This window comes from Aricia agestis, chromosome 7 (genome assembly GCF_905147365.1).
Source record: "Aricia agestis chromosome 7, ilAriAges1.1, whole genome shotgun sequence".
Classification (NCBI taxonomy): domain Eukaryota; kingdom Metazoa; phylum Arthropoda; class Insecta; order Lepidoptera; family Lycaenidae; genus Aricia; species Aricia agestis.
In genome coordinates, this window is record NC_056412.1 from 9835687 (window position 1) to 9850479 (window position 14793).

At 37.3% G+C, this 14793-nt stretch overlaps 1 protein-coding gene across 3 annotated transcripts in view; it reads right to left on the reverse strand.

The window, feature by feature from the left end:
• LOC121728814 (insulin-like growth factor) overlaps positions 1 to 14158 on the reverse strand; it is a 28788-nt gene extending 14630 nt beyond the window's left edge. For 2 of the 3 annotated variants that reach the window (XM_042117114.1, XM_042117112.1), the window contains exon 1: positions 14031 to 14158. The gene's annotated coding sequence lies outside the window, so the exon portion shown is untranslated. The remainder of the gene's footprint in view (positions 1 to 14030) is intronic. The other variant, XM_042117113.1, reaches the window with a different exon arrangement.
• Positions 14159 to 14793: the final 635 nt, after the last annotated feature.

Sequence of the window (14793 nt, forward strand, 5' to 3'; positions counted from 1 at the left end):
AGTATATTAATTTAAGCCTGGTGCTACGATTACCAAGGTAGCAGTTTGGTCATGGGATCCATGAGTTATGTAGGAAACTTCTTAAATTCATTGAAACTACATAATATATCTCTCTAAAATTAAAATGAATTTAATTTTTGTTAGTCTTATTGAATCGAGAAACTTGAAATAGTTGTTCGTGGAGGTCCAGGGAAGGTACATAAATTAGGAGGTAAGTGATACGACGTTCACGTCATCTAGTTGATATTATAATTTATATGGATGGGTGTGTCTTCCTTCTTGACTTTCGGTAAAGGGTATGGGATGATTTTCGATAGATAGTTATTTTTTGGCACAATGTAGCGGGCAACGTCTAGCAATGTTACAAAATATTATTATTATTGCTGAAACCTAAATGAGATAAAAATATAAGATACGGAAAATGTAACCTTAACGTTAACCGCTAGATGTATTGCATACACAATATGCATATACAAATCAATTTATTAATTATTATTCCTAGTTAGGTCACCTTCATATTTTACTGATAACGATTAGCTACAATTTACAAACTATATAATACGAGATAATATATCTAGTCATCACTAAGGGCCTGTTTCAAATCACACTTCCTGATAAGACTATCCACAAATTAACTTGATAGATCAAGTATGGAGCATCTGTCAAAAAAGTTGTGAATAGCCTATTAGGCACTTTATCAGAAAGTGGTGAAACAGGCCCTAAGTGTATAATATGGTCGCTGTTAAGCATTTGTGTATAACCCACTACTTTTTTGTTGAGTTATGAATGTGGTCTTGTTCTAAATCAGAGGTTCCCAAACTAGCTAGTAGTGATTTTTCAGGGTTCGCCATCCAAGGCCTGTGATTTCTAAAGAGGGGAAATCAAGCCTACACAAAAGTTCCTCACTGCTAAGAAAATTAAAAACATGGTCCATTTTTTTTTTAATTTTGCTCATTACAAAAACATTTCGAGGAACAAGGTCAGTGATCTACTTATATTTTTGAACAAATATGTTTAACCTTAGTTTGACCTTCAATGGCGTTAAATTAGCAATAAATTCGACCAACATTACGTTTCGAACTTTTGGTAAGCTTCTCGTATCAGCTTTCACATAATGAGAACTTGCATTTGACGAACCAGCCATTATAAATAAGATTGAAAGGAAATTTAATACATACTGCAGAGGTCAATTGGCCGCCGATGATGACGTCAGAGTGAAACTTTAAAAAATTATTAAGAAAAAACTATCCAATGAATTTCAAAATTATTTAATTTATATTATGAATATATACCCTATTTTAACGAAAAAAAATATAAAAAGTACATGTGATTTTTTTTGGACAATGCCTATCCCTATTTTTTGTCAGGGCCAATGTAGAGACCCCCGTCTAGTCTCGCGTGGACTCCTGGACCATGATCTAAAGAAGATGACTGGATTCTTCATTCTTCATAACTTAATATGTATTTTTTGTGGGATAGAACCATGGGCGCCGGCAGAAATAATTTTCAAGGGGTGCAGATTTTAGTTTTCTTTCTTTTCTTTTTACGAACAACAGTGAATGCCTATTTACGTCAACAGAATACATTTAGTACCGAATCATACGAACTATCTTTGTACGGCATGGTAATAGGGTTACAGACGGCTTTTTATTTCAACTATTCCTGTTGATCCCGAGATTCCCAAGGTGTGCAAGTGCACCACCTGGCACCGCCCTGCCGGCGCCCTTGGATAGAACATAAATTCTTAACCACTATCAAGCTAATATTTTGTGAGTAGCTTCATTTTGATAAGACGAACAACAATTTTATCTGCAAAAAATGTCGAAAGTGATAGCTAACAGAGATAGAAAGGATTTCATACTTTGATTTGATGGTCCTAAAATATGGATTTTATTATTTGTAGGGCAATGTTACACTTAAATTATATAACTATTAACCTATCAATATACAAACAATCAGGTGGTTAGGGTTCCGTTTTAGGGTTTCGTAGTCAACCAAGTTTTGTTGATTACAGAAATTTTTCTTAGACTGCATAAAGATATACTCTTGTATATCTTTATGCAGTCTAAGAAAAATTACCTTTTATTAAGATACCTTGACCCAAAATGTTTTTTTTCCTAACTTATAAGTGTGGGAATTTTCATTGAATAGTCTCTTTGTATCGAGTCGCAATTATTTATATTCATATTTTAATCCAAGGTTATATAGGGGGTTTCGGAGGCGATAAATCGATCTAGCTAGGAATCTTTTCAGAAAATGTCTTTTTATTCGTTTTAACGACCAGCAGATGGCGTTATTAACACGAAGTCAATGAGTGTTTGCTATACCGAGCAAAGCTCGGTCATCCAGGTATTTAATGTAATACGTGCTAAACTAAAACCTCAATAGAACATGCCATTTCAGTGTATCTGTAATAATTATTAACATTTTAAATATAGTTAAAATTAATTAATTTATAGTCATAATAAAATTATATCTTTACACTTATCGTAAGAAGTATTTCATCGATAATCGAGAGACGAGAATTCTCTTAAAACTGTTTGGTGAATACTTACTCATACTCTATTTATTTATAAATAATTGTGCTCATTTTTAATATCTTTACGGGTTCAACGAACTTCCTATTTACTTATATTATAAAAACTTTCTTGGTTTTATATTGCGCATTAAAATTATTTGTAAACAAAATAATATAACTGTAGTAGAAGTATAACAACACACCCCACATGACCTCGAAATAATATATTTTTTGTGATTCAATATACTTAAATAGGTAATTAATGTGATTAGGTAGGTACCAGAAATAATTAGACGGTCGTCACTCGTCACTCACTATGATTAAGTGGGCCCCTAGACTTATTGTGCCATATCGTTGAACTATTTATTTGACAATAAGATTGAAAGGTGGGCGCGTTCAATACTAACCCTAGACGGTCAATAATATTGCACAATACGTGAATAAGTATTGCGCAATAAAATTGATCGTCTAGGGGCCCGCTTAAATATTGTTATTTAGAAACTTCAAAAGACAATAATATGTATGTATAATATACTTAAATTACATACTTAATTAATTTAAGCTCGATTCAGCGAAAACGTAATAACTATTATGACTCTATGAAAATTGTGTTTTGTAGTTCGAAAATTGAAATTTGTGTTGTACTCGCGCAGACGATATCGTACGAAAATTGTAACAAAGTTATTTTATGAACACGAACATATTTGCGGTAAACAGCCAGCATTCAATAAAAGCCAAGCATTTATTCGATTAATGCTCCGAGTAAATAAAAATAACCTTCCTTGTTCATAAAAATGCAAATCAGCTTCTTCCTTTCTTTAAGTGCCGTTCTAAGAATAATGTGGGGTGGGTGCAGCGCCAACGGCTTAGTCATTCTCGTAAGCTATTTTATTACAACTGGTATCACTCAAATTATTGTAGAATTCATCACGATTCACGATGATGAATTCTATAATTTGAGTGGTCGACGCCCCCGCATAGAACTACTAATAAGATCGTTATCGATCGTCGTTAAATTAAGTAACGACGATAATAACCGTTTTGAAAAGATAATAATCGTTGAACATACAAAAAAATATATATCCACAGCCGAAACTAAACTCCTCGTTTTTTGGAAGTCGGTTAAAAATGAATACTCTTTTCTTATTAAGATCTCGAATTCTCGACTCTACCTAGCGGTAGATTGGTAAGTAACTTGCGGGGTTAAAATGGTCGCTTTGGAGAATCATTTTAATATTATGAAGCATAATATGATTCATTTTTTTTAAATTGTAAAATGCAAGTCTGCTTGCAGTTCATGTCTAGTAATTTGTACTTATTTGACGTTTGTCACTTTGACAGTTTTGACAATTCATTTGCTGTATTGATTGAGAGGAATCTCTTTGTGAGTGTGGCCTAGATGGGGGTACCTTGGACCATATCTTTTTCTGCTGTCCCAAAAACCAGTCCTCCCTTTATGACCTCCTCCCTACTAATATTCCTCGCCCTATCAATTTTAAATCAATTTTATGCTATGTAAATACCTCTTTTATTGATATTCTGTGTACTTAAATTCGTTCTAACAATATAAAATTGTGATGTTTTACTAACCTCTATATGTTTGTGTTTGTTTTAGATATATTCAACAGAATTTAAGTTATTATTAGATACTGTACCTTGTTTCTTCACCGGACCTGCAATATAGAGCAAAGTCTATCCAAAATCACTCTGACATTGGCAACTCACTGAGGCCGCCATAAAAAAAGAAGAAGAAGAAGAAGATTGAGAGGAATTGTGGTCACATTTAGCAATTCCTCTCAAACTTCTTCTTCTTCTTTTTTTATGGCGGCCTCAGTGAGTTTTAGCCCCGCTGCAGCTTATGAGAAACATCTTAAACAATTTTAATTTTTAAGTTTATCTAAATCTTTAAAAAGTTTGTATAACTAATGGTTTTATTTTTCACCTTATATATAGACTTTATAAAATTTTTAGCTGCACTCTCAAATGCCGGGTATCACCTACAAAATTTGAAAGCATTTTACACAAAATACACATTCCGGGTCGGAATTTAAAAACGGGAGCCTTTTTCTTTTATTTTCGCGATCGGTTGCGAAGGAAGCGGTGGTCCGAATGTTGGAAACGTTTTATCAAAGTAAACAACGACGTACGAGACACGGAAAAGAGAACGTAATTAAACCATTGATTCCATCAGCATAATCGGACAATTACAGATATAAATAACTTCTATGGCACATCGCTAGTAGGTCAGTAATATCATATTGTCCGTGCGACGTCGGTTCCGAGTTTCATAACTTGATTTAGATGTTACCATAATAATCTATATATATGTATATATAAAATTCAAAGGTGACTGACTGATTGTCATAGTGATCTATCAACGCACAGCCCAAACCACTGGACGGATCAGGCTGAAATTTGGCAAGCAGGTAGATGTTATGACGTAGGCATCCGCTAAGATAGGATTTTGATAAATTTCAACCCCAAGGGGTTCAAATAGGAGATGAAAGTTTGTATATAATAATACTTCTTAACGCGAGAGAAGCCGCGGGCAATAGCTCGTCTATATATATAAAACTCAAAGGTGACTGACTGATTGACATAGTGATCTATCAATGCACAGCCCAAACCACTGGACGGATCAGGCTGAAATTTGGCAAGCAGGTAGATGTTATGACGTAGGCATCCGCTAAGAAAGGATTTTGATAAATTCCAACCCCAAGGGGTTCGAATAGGGGATGAAAGTTTGTATATAATAATACTTCTTAGCGCGAGCGAAGCCGCGGGCAAAAGCTCTTACTATTATATGGTGATAAGAACGATGTAATATTTCTACGTTTTTAGTACGATATTGATAATTTTTTACGTTTATATTGGTCAATAAGGTGAAGTGTTTGTGATACTTGCGGCATTTTTATTTTCTCTTATTTTCTATTTAAATCAGTTGGACGAATTGCTCGCTTAGGTAAGGTATGCTACTCCTAAGGAATGTCGTTCTGACAGCTTGGGGTCGATAAGTGCCGTAGTAAGATATCTAACTCTGTCGTGTTTTGCTATTTTGCGCTTCGATGCGCGAGTTAAACCAGCGGTTTAGTAAAAATTATCACGTTATAATTTAAGATCACGTCGTAAAATCCTTACTATCTATTAGATACTAGTAGAACAGTCACGAAAACTCACGAACAAAATATACAAATAAAATAAAACTGTGTTAATTAATAAAGAAATGATTTTCAAAGTTACGCCGCTGTTTGATTACCAACAACATTGTTAAACAGCATGTTAGTGCCTGTAACTTAGTACCTACTTGAATAATATTTACTTAATGATAGGTTCATTAAATAAATATTATTCAAGTAGGTACACGAAAGTTGAGTTGTATCGCGAAATACGAGTCCGTCGTGCACAGCCATAACAATGGAGATCGTAGCGTCGAAGCGGCGCGGCGCGGCCGGCGTACGGCGGTCACACGATCAGCGCGTGCGCATGTACCGCCTCACACGACTACCAGATACTTCTCAGGGCTCCCGTGTCTTTCAAAGAAATGTTGTATCTATAAATCTCTTTCAAAGAAATATATTTTTACTCTTGATAAGTTTTATCCTCACAATGCGGGCAATGCAAATGTTCTCGGACTCAATTTCGTTCTTTGAAAATATAGACTTTCAGCTTTTATATGCAATGTAAAATAGGTTCATGGACCATGGTCTCTTGAGACTCAGTAGTGTTTTTAGCATCAAGACTATCGAGGTAGAGCGATTACCCTCCCTATCTATTAACAGCGTAATATTTGCTGTTTACTGAAGGATGTTTTAACGAGGATACCAGACCCAGGCTACGGTTAGTGGTCATCCTTTACGACATAGAGTCTCTGTGCTAAAGTGTACTTCAAAGTCAATAAGACCAACACGAAAGAACAACCAGCATGGCGCCACCGAGACCGCCTCTGGCAACTGGCGAGGTACAGCCCTAGTGCTGGCACGGCTCGGTGCACGTGCACTGGATTAAATAATTGCCTACATCTCGGGCCGATCAGCCTTGCCGTCCGTTTGAGCCGAGTGTTGTAAGGTTTGCACTTTGATATTGCCCAACGCTTTATACGTTTTAGGTCAATACATTCCTTTTGTTCTAACACTTCTGTATTCCAAAATGACAAAATAAAAGATTAAGTAATAAATATTATATAACGATAAAACGATCCTTTGCGACTCATGAATCCTGCTAATATGTAATTAGAAGCAACTTTGTGAACTGAGCAGGACGTGGGAGTTTCCACTTTTCCGTAAAGGGACTTATTAAATCTTTGCTTCTGCTCGATTAATTAAAACGCTTTGGAAACTCGTTATAAAATAATATTATACTACCTACTTAGCTGTAATGGTTAAAGTTAAAATTAATTCCAACCCGTAACTTACTATTTATGCTCAGATTTTTTAATCTAATTTTCTTTCATTTAGTATTCGAAGGGCTACTCGTATTTCAGAAAATCAAATTAATTGTACCTATAGATAAGGCTGAAATTAGACATTTTCTATGCCACCCGCTTTTATGACTTATGACAACCGTAAACGATGTCCATTTTCTGAACCATTTAACTATAACTAACGATAGTATCACGGTTATTAGTTTTGAAGACAGACTCCTACAACGTAGGCTTCGATCCAAAGTCCGCGATGTGTACGAGTACAGTGTAAGTAGGGATTAAAGGTTCATGCTCTTCGATCACATATTATATTGATCGAAGTTCATGCTATTTATAGACGGCGGCGGACGGCAACAGACTGAGTACCTACGCACCGAATACGACAATGTGGCCAATTGAAAACCCGTCGGGACTCGGCTGCTGTTGTCCTCCAGTCACCAGTGCGGGGTGCTCCATGGTGCCGGTCAATGTCTGAACTCTCACGTGTTTTACCAACCCTCAAAATTGTAAGGATTTAAAAATTTGGTGATTCGTAAAAATGTAACGTGTACATTTAGGTTATGTTAGGTTAGCTCATTCGCGCAATTCCATGGGAACCTCCCACGATAAGAGATACCTTTGTGGAATATATCGAAACTACCACAGCGGTCTACTGAAATTCCTATTCATGCTTAACGCATATACCATCAACTTATCGAATTTATTATTCACTTATAGTGCTTGTTACCGCGTTATAGAACCGCGCGGTTTTCGTGCAAGCCGAGCGGGTGTGAACGCTGTCATAAGCGGTTTAACCGAGCGGGTCCAAACCGCGCGGTTCCGGCTGTGTCTGAATTCAGAACAAGCACTTATTATGTGGCCCGACACGCACTTGGCCGGTTTTTAAACGAGAAACAGAATTTTTATTATGAACCTCATACATAAAATGCTTTATCTATATATATAAAACTCAAAGGTGACTGACTGACTGATTGACATAGTGATCTATCAACGCACAGGCCAAACCACTGGACGGATCGGGCTGAAATTTGGCATGCAGGTAGATGTTATGACGTAGGCATCCGCTAAGAAAGGATTTTGATAAATTCCAACCCCAAGGGGCTTAAATAGGGGATGAAAGTTTGTATATATAACAATACTTCTTAACGCGCGCGAAGCCGCGGGCAAAAGCTCGTTTTTAATATGAATTCTCGAGTTTCATATTAAAAATAACGCTTTTTATATCGGCACGGGGTTCGTGACCTTAATAATTTTATTGGTATCAGATGTTGCCACTCGGGATGGGCAGAAAGGAAGGAATATATCAAATTACAAGGACACGTTTAATGATTTTAGCATTTATATTTGGCAAGTCAGGAGTGTATGCGCATACTGCACATCTATTATTATATACTTACTACTAATACTCGTCTAGTAGGAGCGAAGACATAGAGGAATATGTGGAAAAAATGGGGAGAAAGGGCTTATTTGAATGCGCTAATCTCAGGAACTACTGGGCCGATTTGTAAAATTCTTTCAGTGTTAGATAGCCCATTTATCGTGGAAGGATATAGACTATATTTTATCACGCTTAGACTAATAGGAGCGAAGAAATAGAGGAAAATGTAAAAAAACGTGGGAAATTATTTGAAGGGGCTTATCTCACGAACTACTGGAGCAATTTTTCTGTTATTTGGCACAGATAAGAAGTAGACTACGTAAAGGATCATAGGCTATTTTTTGTGGACTAATTTGTCTGTGAAATATCTAATTTACGCGGGCGAAGCCGCGCGGAACGTCTAGTGTCATTATAAAGGAAGTTGCGAAAGGTAATACTGTAATTTCATTATATCAAGTATAATAATTGAAATAAAATAAAATATACTTGCAATAATAACTAGGGTTTTGCTTTGTTTTTGGGATCCAAATCCGGCCAAATCCAATCCGGCTTTAAATAAGTATTCTTTTTTCAAAATTTAGCAACATGTAGTTTAATTAAGAAAAATAAAATGAATCACGTCGAAGGTTGCACATTCGCACGTCAAAGTAGTGACAGAGTAGAGTCACAATAGACATAACGACCAGTAGTTCGACTGCAAAGAGACGGACAGGTCCCGACGAATTTGACAGATATTGAAATCTGTCAAATTCGTCGGGTTTCGCTAGGATTATGAACGGAATGTGCCTCGCGCTGGCTGATATAATTTATTTTTAAATATTTCAAATAAAGATTTCAAAATTGGATTCTGACAATTTTAATCGCATGTGCCAAAACACAAACAACAATACGACCAAAGAGGAACACGTCCAGCGAATATGTCATAGTTTTCAATTCGTAGGTAACAAGTTAACAACCCTAGCGACGATTTTCGTCATAATACGTCAAATTTAAAAATTTCAACATCAGTTCTAAGTCGGTATACTCTATCATTCTGTCTACTCTGGTAGAGTGGTTGTAAATTACAACCACAAATTACTTGTAATCAGCTTTGAGCTGTTTGACGACTGACCTGTCAATGTTTTCGGGACTCGTCCGGCGACACAACAAGGTCACAGGTAAACGTCTTGCCGTTCAATGGCCGCCTCCGACCCCAATTTAAATTTTGACCCCATGAGAATAATACACGTTGATCAATCGAGATTGACATTTGGAAGTTTTTCTTAAATACGACCCGCAAAACTGTTTGGATGGTTACACTTCGCAGAGAGAGAGAGAGAGAGGTACAACAAATATTTTTGACAGAAAAACTAGCCATATTGCGTTGACCGTTGTTGTTTTTTTGTTTAAAAATGCTCAGTAAGTAGGTACATTTTATTTTAACAATAGGATTCCATTTTTCGTTGCTCAAAAGTGAAAACAAAATTTTGTCTAAATGAAAATTTTGTACTTACAATAATTTATACACCGTTAATTGTATTGATATTTTTACCTAGGTACATTATACTAGTATAGTCTATTCTATAGTCCATACTAGCTTAATAAAATAATACCTACCTATCCATAAAACTACGACAGCTTTATTGAAGTGGCCATAATTATGTTTTCTCCAAGTGCTTTGCGACTTTTTCATGCCCTCATAGATTTACTCAAAATATTTTCTTCTGAAAGACTTGGCTTTTTTATAATGCTTTTGAGCTTTTGGAGAGTAGATAATATTCATTAAGTTTGTAACAGATTATAGTGTTAGAAGATGCTTAATAAAGATACAAACTCTGAATGCAAGACGGCGCGTGACAAACGCTCGCGCTAGTGTGCAGAGCTAAATTTTTTGCATAATGCTTATTATCTTTGAGCTCAGGGTGGCGGTATGGAGATGCCGTCACTCATTGCTCAGTCCCCGAGAGGGTCGCGATGTGCAGTGTACTCTTCGCGCATCGCGACGACAGAGAGAGTCGCCTATGCAAGCCCCGGAAGGGCCTCTGTTCGGTGACAGGAGCATAGCGACAGTGCTTCAAAGAGTACGGGCCAGCCATTGATACGCGATTCGCGGTCGATTGTCGAGCCACGGAGTAGAGCTCGCGACTCGGCAACGGGAAGACGAAGAGTACCGACGGGCTTTAGTGGGTAGGGCTGCGGTCACTTACCATCCTTACGGCCGCAGCGGGTCCCACATACTCGTGGGGGAGTCCCCAATTCCCTCGGGATGCGTCAATGCATTTCCCGTCAAAAAAAAAGGTAGCATAGTCATCTGTTATTACGTTTCATTTCAAAATGGCTCCTATTCAAATTGATAAATGTGCAAGTAGTAGTAGTAAGGGTGAAGCCAAACGAGCGTAATTTGTGAGTCACAGAATTTCTGCCGCGTAAATATATTTTCATACAAATTACGACTCACAAAATTACGCTCGTGTGAATCAAACAGGAGTTTTGTATGAAACTGAATGCAGCAGAATTCTGCCGAACCAAAATTCTGCGACTCACAACTCACAAATTACGCTCGTTTGGCTTCGCCCTAAGGGTCCCCACTCCCCGCAGACTTACAATTTCAAGTTGACCGACTAAATCGTATAGTATGACTGTTAGATATGGCGACTTATGGGAGCTCGCACATTGCATCCAACTAAATTGTACAACTTTTAGTTTGATGCACGAGCTCTCATAAGCCGCCATAGCTAATAGTATACTTAGATACGATTTAGTCGGTCAACTTGAAATTGTATGTCTGCGGTCGCTCTAAGTAGACCAAATACGGAAGTGGCCACGAAGACTCATAAGCCACGAAGTTAGCGATGCGACGGCTAAACGTATCGCTACTAACATTGAAACTTGTAACAAACTGATAAAATAATCACACCATATTCGGAAAATAGAGCATCCCAGGTAGTTCATATTTTCTTAATTACATATATAACAAATTAACTTATAAATAATTATATCAAAAGTTATTTGCGATCTATCCCTAGTAAAAAGACCGAAGTTCAAATATTTTTTGATGATATTATATACTATTTTGTAATTATAGGTATTCAGAAAGTGTAGAGTCGTCGACTTTAGACAGAGCTTGTTGCTCGTGATAGTGGATACAAAGTAAAGATAAACGAATTTTCAAGTAGTTGATTCTTTCGCCCCATAAATGTTCGTCCCAATGGGACACTGGCTGGAAGCGAAAAATTTTTTATGCAGTGTTTCGTCCCATGTATTTTTTCCTGGTTCGGGACCTAGTTCCCCATCCGTAAATCGGAAAAGAAAATTATTTACATACTAGATGACGCCCGCAACGGAGTCGTCGACTTTAGACAGAGCTTGTTGCTCGTGATAGTGGATACAAAGTAAAGATAAACGAATTTTCAAGTAGTTGATTCTTTCGCCCCATAAATGTTCGTCCCAATGGGACACTGGCTGGAAGCGAAAAATTTTTTATGCAGTGTTTCGTCCCATGTATTTTTTCCTGGTTCGGGACCTAGTTCCCCATCCGTAAATCGGAAAAGAAAATTATTTACATACTAGATGACGCCCGCAACTCCGTTGCGCCAAAACTCGTTTATCGCGAGGGAACCGTACATTTTTTCGGGACAAAAAGTATCCTATGTCCTTTCCCGGGACTCAAGGCCAAATTTCAGCAAAATTGGTTGAGTGGTTTGGGCGTGAAGAGGTAACTGACAGACAGACAGACAGACAGACACACTTTCGCATTTATAATATTATAGTATATAGTATAGTACATAGTATATATAGTATGGAAGTATGGATTTTGTTCATTTTTTTTTAATGAAATAAGGGGGCAAACGAGCAAACGGGTCACCTGATGGAAAGCAACTTCCGTCGCCCATGGACACTCGCAGCATCAGAAGAGCTGCAAGTGCGTTGCCGGCCTTTCTGTGTATTTATGTTTTGTATTCTAACATTATCTCATTTTCTTTCATTCTACATGTTATTTCTTGTTTCTTATTATATTTTCTTTTGGATTTACAATAATATTTACATTAATTTTCATATTTCATTCTATCTCTATTTATATTACTATCCTTTTTTACAATTCCTTCTTTATTCTTTCACTTTTAATCTATCCTTTCCTTCTCGGCATTTTGCTTATTTATTATCTTTTCAAATTCTCTTTACTTCTTCTATGTTTTCAATGTTGTTTAAGAGGAGTCCACACCGCCCTTTTTTCCATACAAACGTTGTCCCCTGTTTCCTCCCTGGATAATGCTAGTAGAGTTATAATCTTTTTCCTGAATATCTACGGCCACTAATAAAATGTCCCTATGTTTTCTTTTTTTTCATAATTTAATTATTAAATAAGATATGAACGTTCAAAAACCCAAAAAAATGGTCAGATTTTCCGCTGTGTTCAAACGTCCAGAAAACAGATTTGGCTAGATTATACAAAAAAAGCAAAACATAGGAACACAGCTCAAGCCTTTTTTTAATCTTTAATGAAAAAAATACTTAAATCGGTTAAGTTTTGGAGAAGGAATCAGGGGACAACGAATCGTTGATTTTCTGGATTTTCTGCAGTTGTCTCTATCGCGTTCTGCGGTATAGGCTTGAGGTAAGGGAGACAGCTATAGATATTACACGTACTTTTTTTTCATTTCTCTAGCCCCTGGTGTATCCTCTTAAGTACATATATTTCCATACGTTAATTCTGTCTCTACTTAAATTGCTATCCTGTATTACATTTCCTATCGCTCAGTGCGCAGTGCCGGGTACCAATTACCATAATCAATTATTATTACAACATAATAATCTGGAATGCAGGTTTAGAAGTGGAGGTTATAGCGCGCGCCAGTGTTGGTGTGATTTACAATTTGTATAATTCTAAGCAGAAAACAATAGTATATATAAAAGTGGGACGAATCGCAGGATGAAAAAAAAAACACATCTAACCACTCGCTCCATTTGGATGAATTTATGGGACGAAAGACTCAACTACTCGGATTTTCTAACGCAAATGTAGAGAGTCGCCAGACAGGTCCGGCTTAGAGATTGCACAGTCAAATAAGGGCCGCTACATTTCTAAAGGCCGCTCGCTGGACGCATGGAGTTGGTAACGTTTACATCGCTACCTACACCTAGTATTTAAAAACAAAAATGACATTCAAACCATCACAAGAGTATAAAAATAGAGGATGAAAGTTTGATTCAACGATTTATCCTAATAATTATACTCTGCCGATTGTGAACCGATTTAAAAAAAAAAAATCATTGTTGTAACTTGTAGGTTTTAAATTTTAAATTTCTCTGCGATATTTTCGAATCACGTTCACGCGGGCAAAGCCTAGCTGGTCAGCTAGTATACTATACAATAAATTACATTTTATTATTCAACAAAATGTTGTCATTTTACGCCAATTTATATACAAAAAAAATATGTTCCGCAAACTGTATTAAAAAATTTAAACGTAGATGACCGAGTATATCTATATCCAAGTAGCTCATAAGATTTTTTACTATACGAGTAAAATGTCAATGGAGTATTTCATCATAATATCATATTAGCATTAAAATAACCAAATAAAAATGTCATGCACTCAGCTTATTCCTCACTTGGTAATTTACAGTGTCACTGCGACCCTAATATTTAAGGATATTAATTATCAGACCTTATTGGGACAAGACAAAAGTTATGATTTTCTCTGAGTAACAAAAAAGAACATAATTTCGCTTACCTTTAGATTTGTGTAATTCCAAGAAGACATTCAATTAAGCGAGAACGCACTGTCGCGGTTTGGCGCGCGGTCAGCGGGCGCAGTCGTGTCGCGCCGGGCACGCTCGAGCGTCGTTCAGTGGCGCTACTCACGCTGTCAGCGGCGCAGGCGCACGCGCAGCTTATATGTCGCGATGGGCGGCGCGACGCCGGCGACACGCCCCGCCCCGCCCGCCCACCCCCCGCGCGCCTTTCGCCACGACAGGGCTGCCGACTGCGTGCCGGTCCTCGACGATCCACCTCCGCGAGTCCGAAGGAGCGTCCCCGAGATTGGCAGCCCTGCTCGAAACCGTCTGGCTCTAAATCTAGATGAAAACGTTATCAGACGGCGGACCTGTTTACTTTAACTCCAGACGCACTCGCGCTTCCAGGGTTTAATTTTCCTCTCATGTTGGATATTTATAGAATATCGTCGAGTAATATGTCTTGGTTGATGTTCCTCATGCTAGACTCGTTACACGGAACGTTTTATACGTGACTAGGTACTTAATATTATGCGCCCTCATATTGTCGCTTCTATTCTAAGATAATAATTATGCAAATTCTATCATGCTACGAGCAATAAAGATATAGTTCAGCTATGTGTCATAAAACCTCTTGGAAGCATTTAACAGCTTTCCAGGCAAGCTTTGGATAACGCAGACACAATTATTATTTATTGTACTCGACGCCTGAAGGAGGGCTTGCAATCAGAGCTTCTTTTTTATTTTAATGAGAGTAATAAT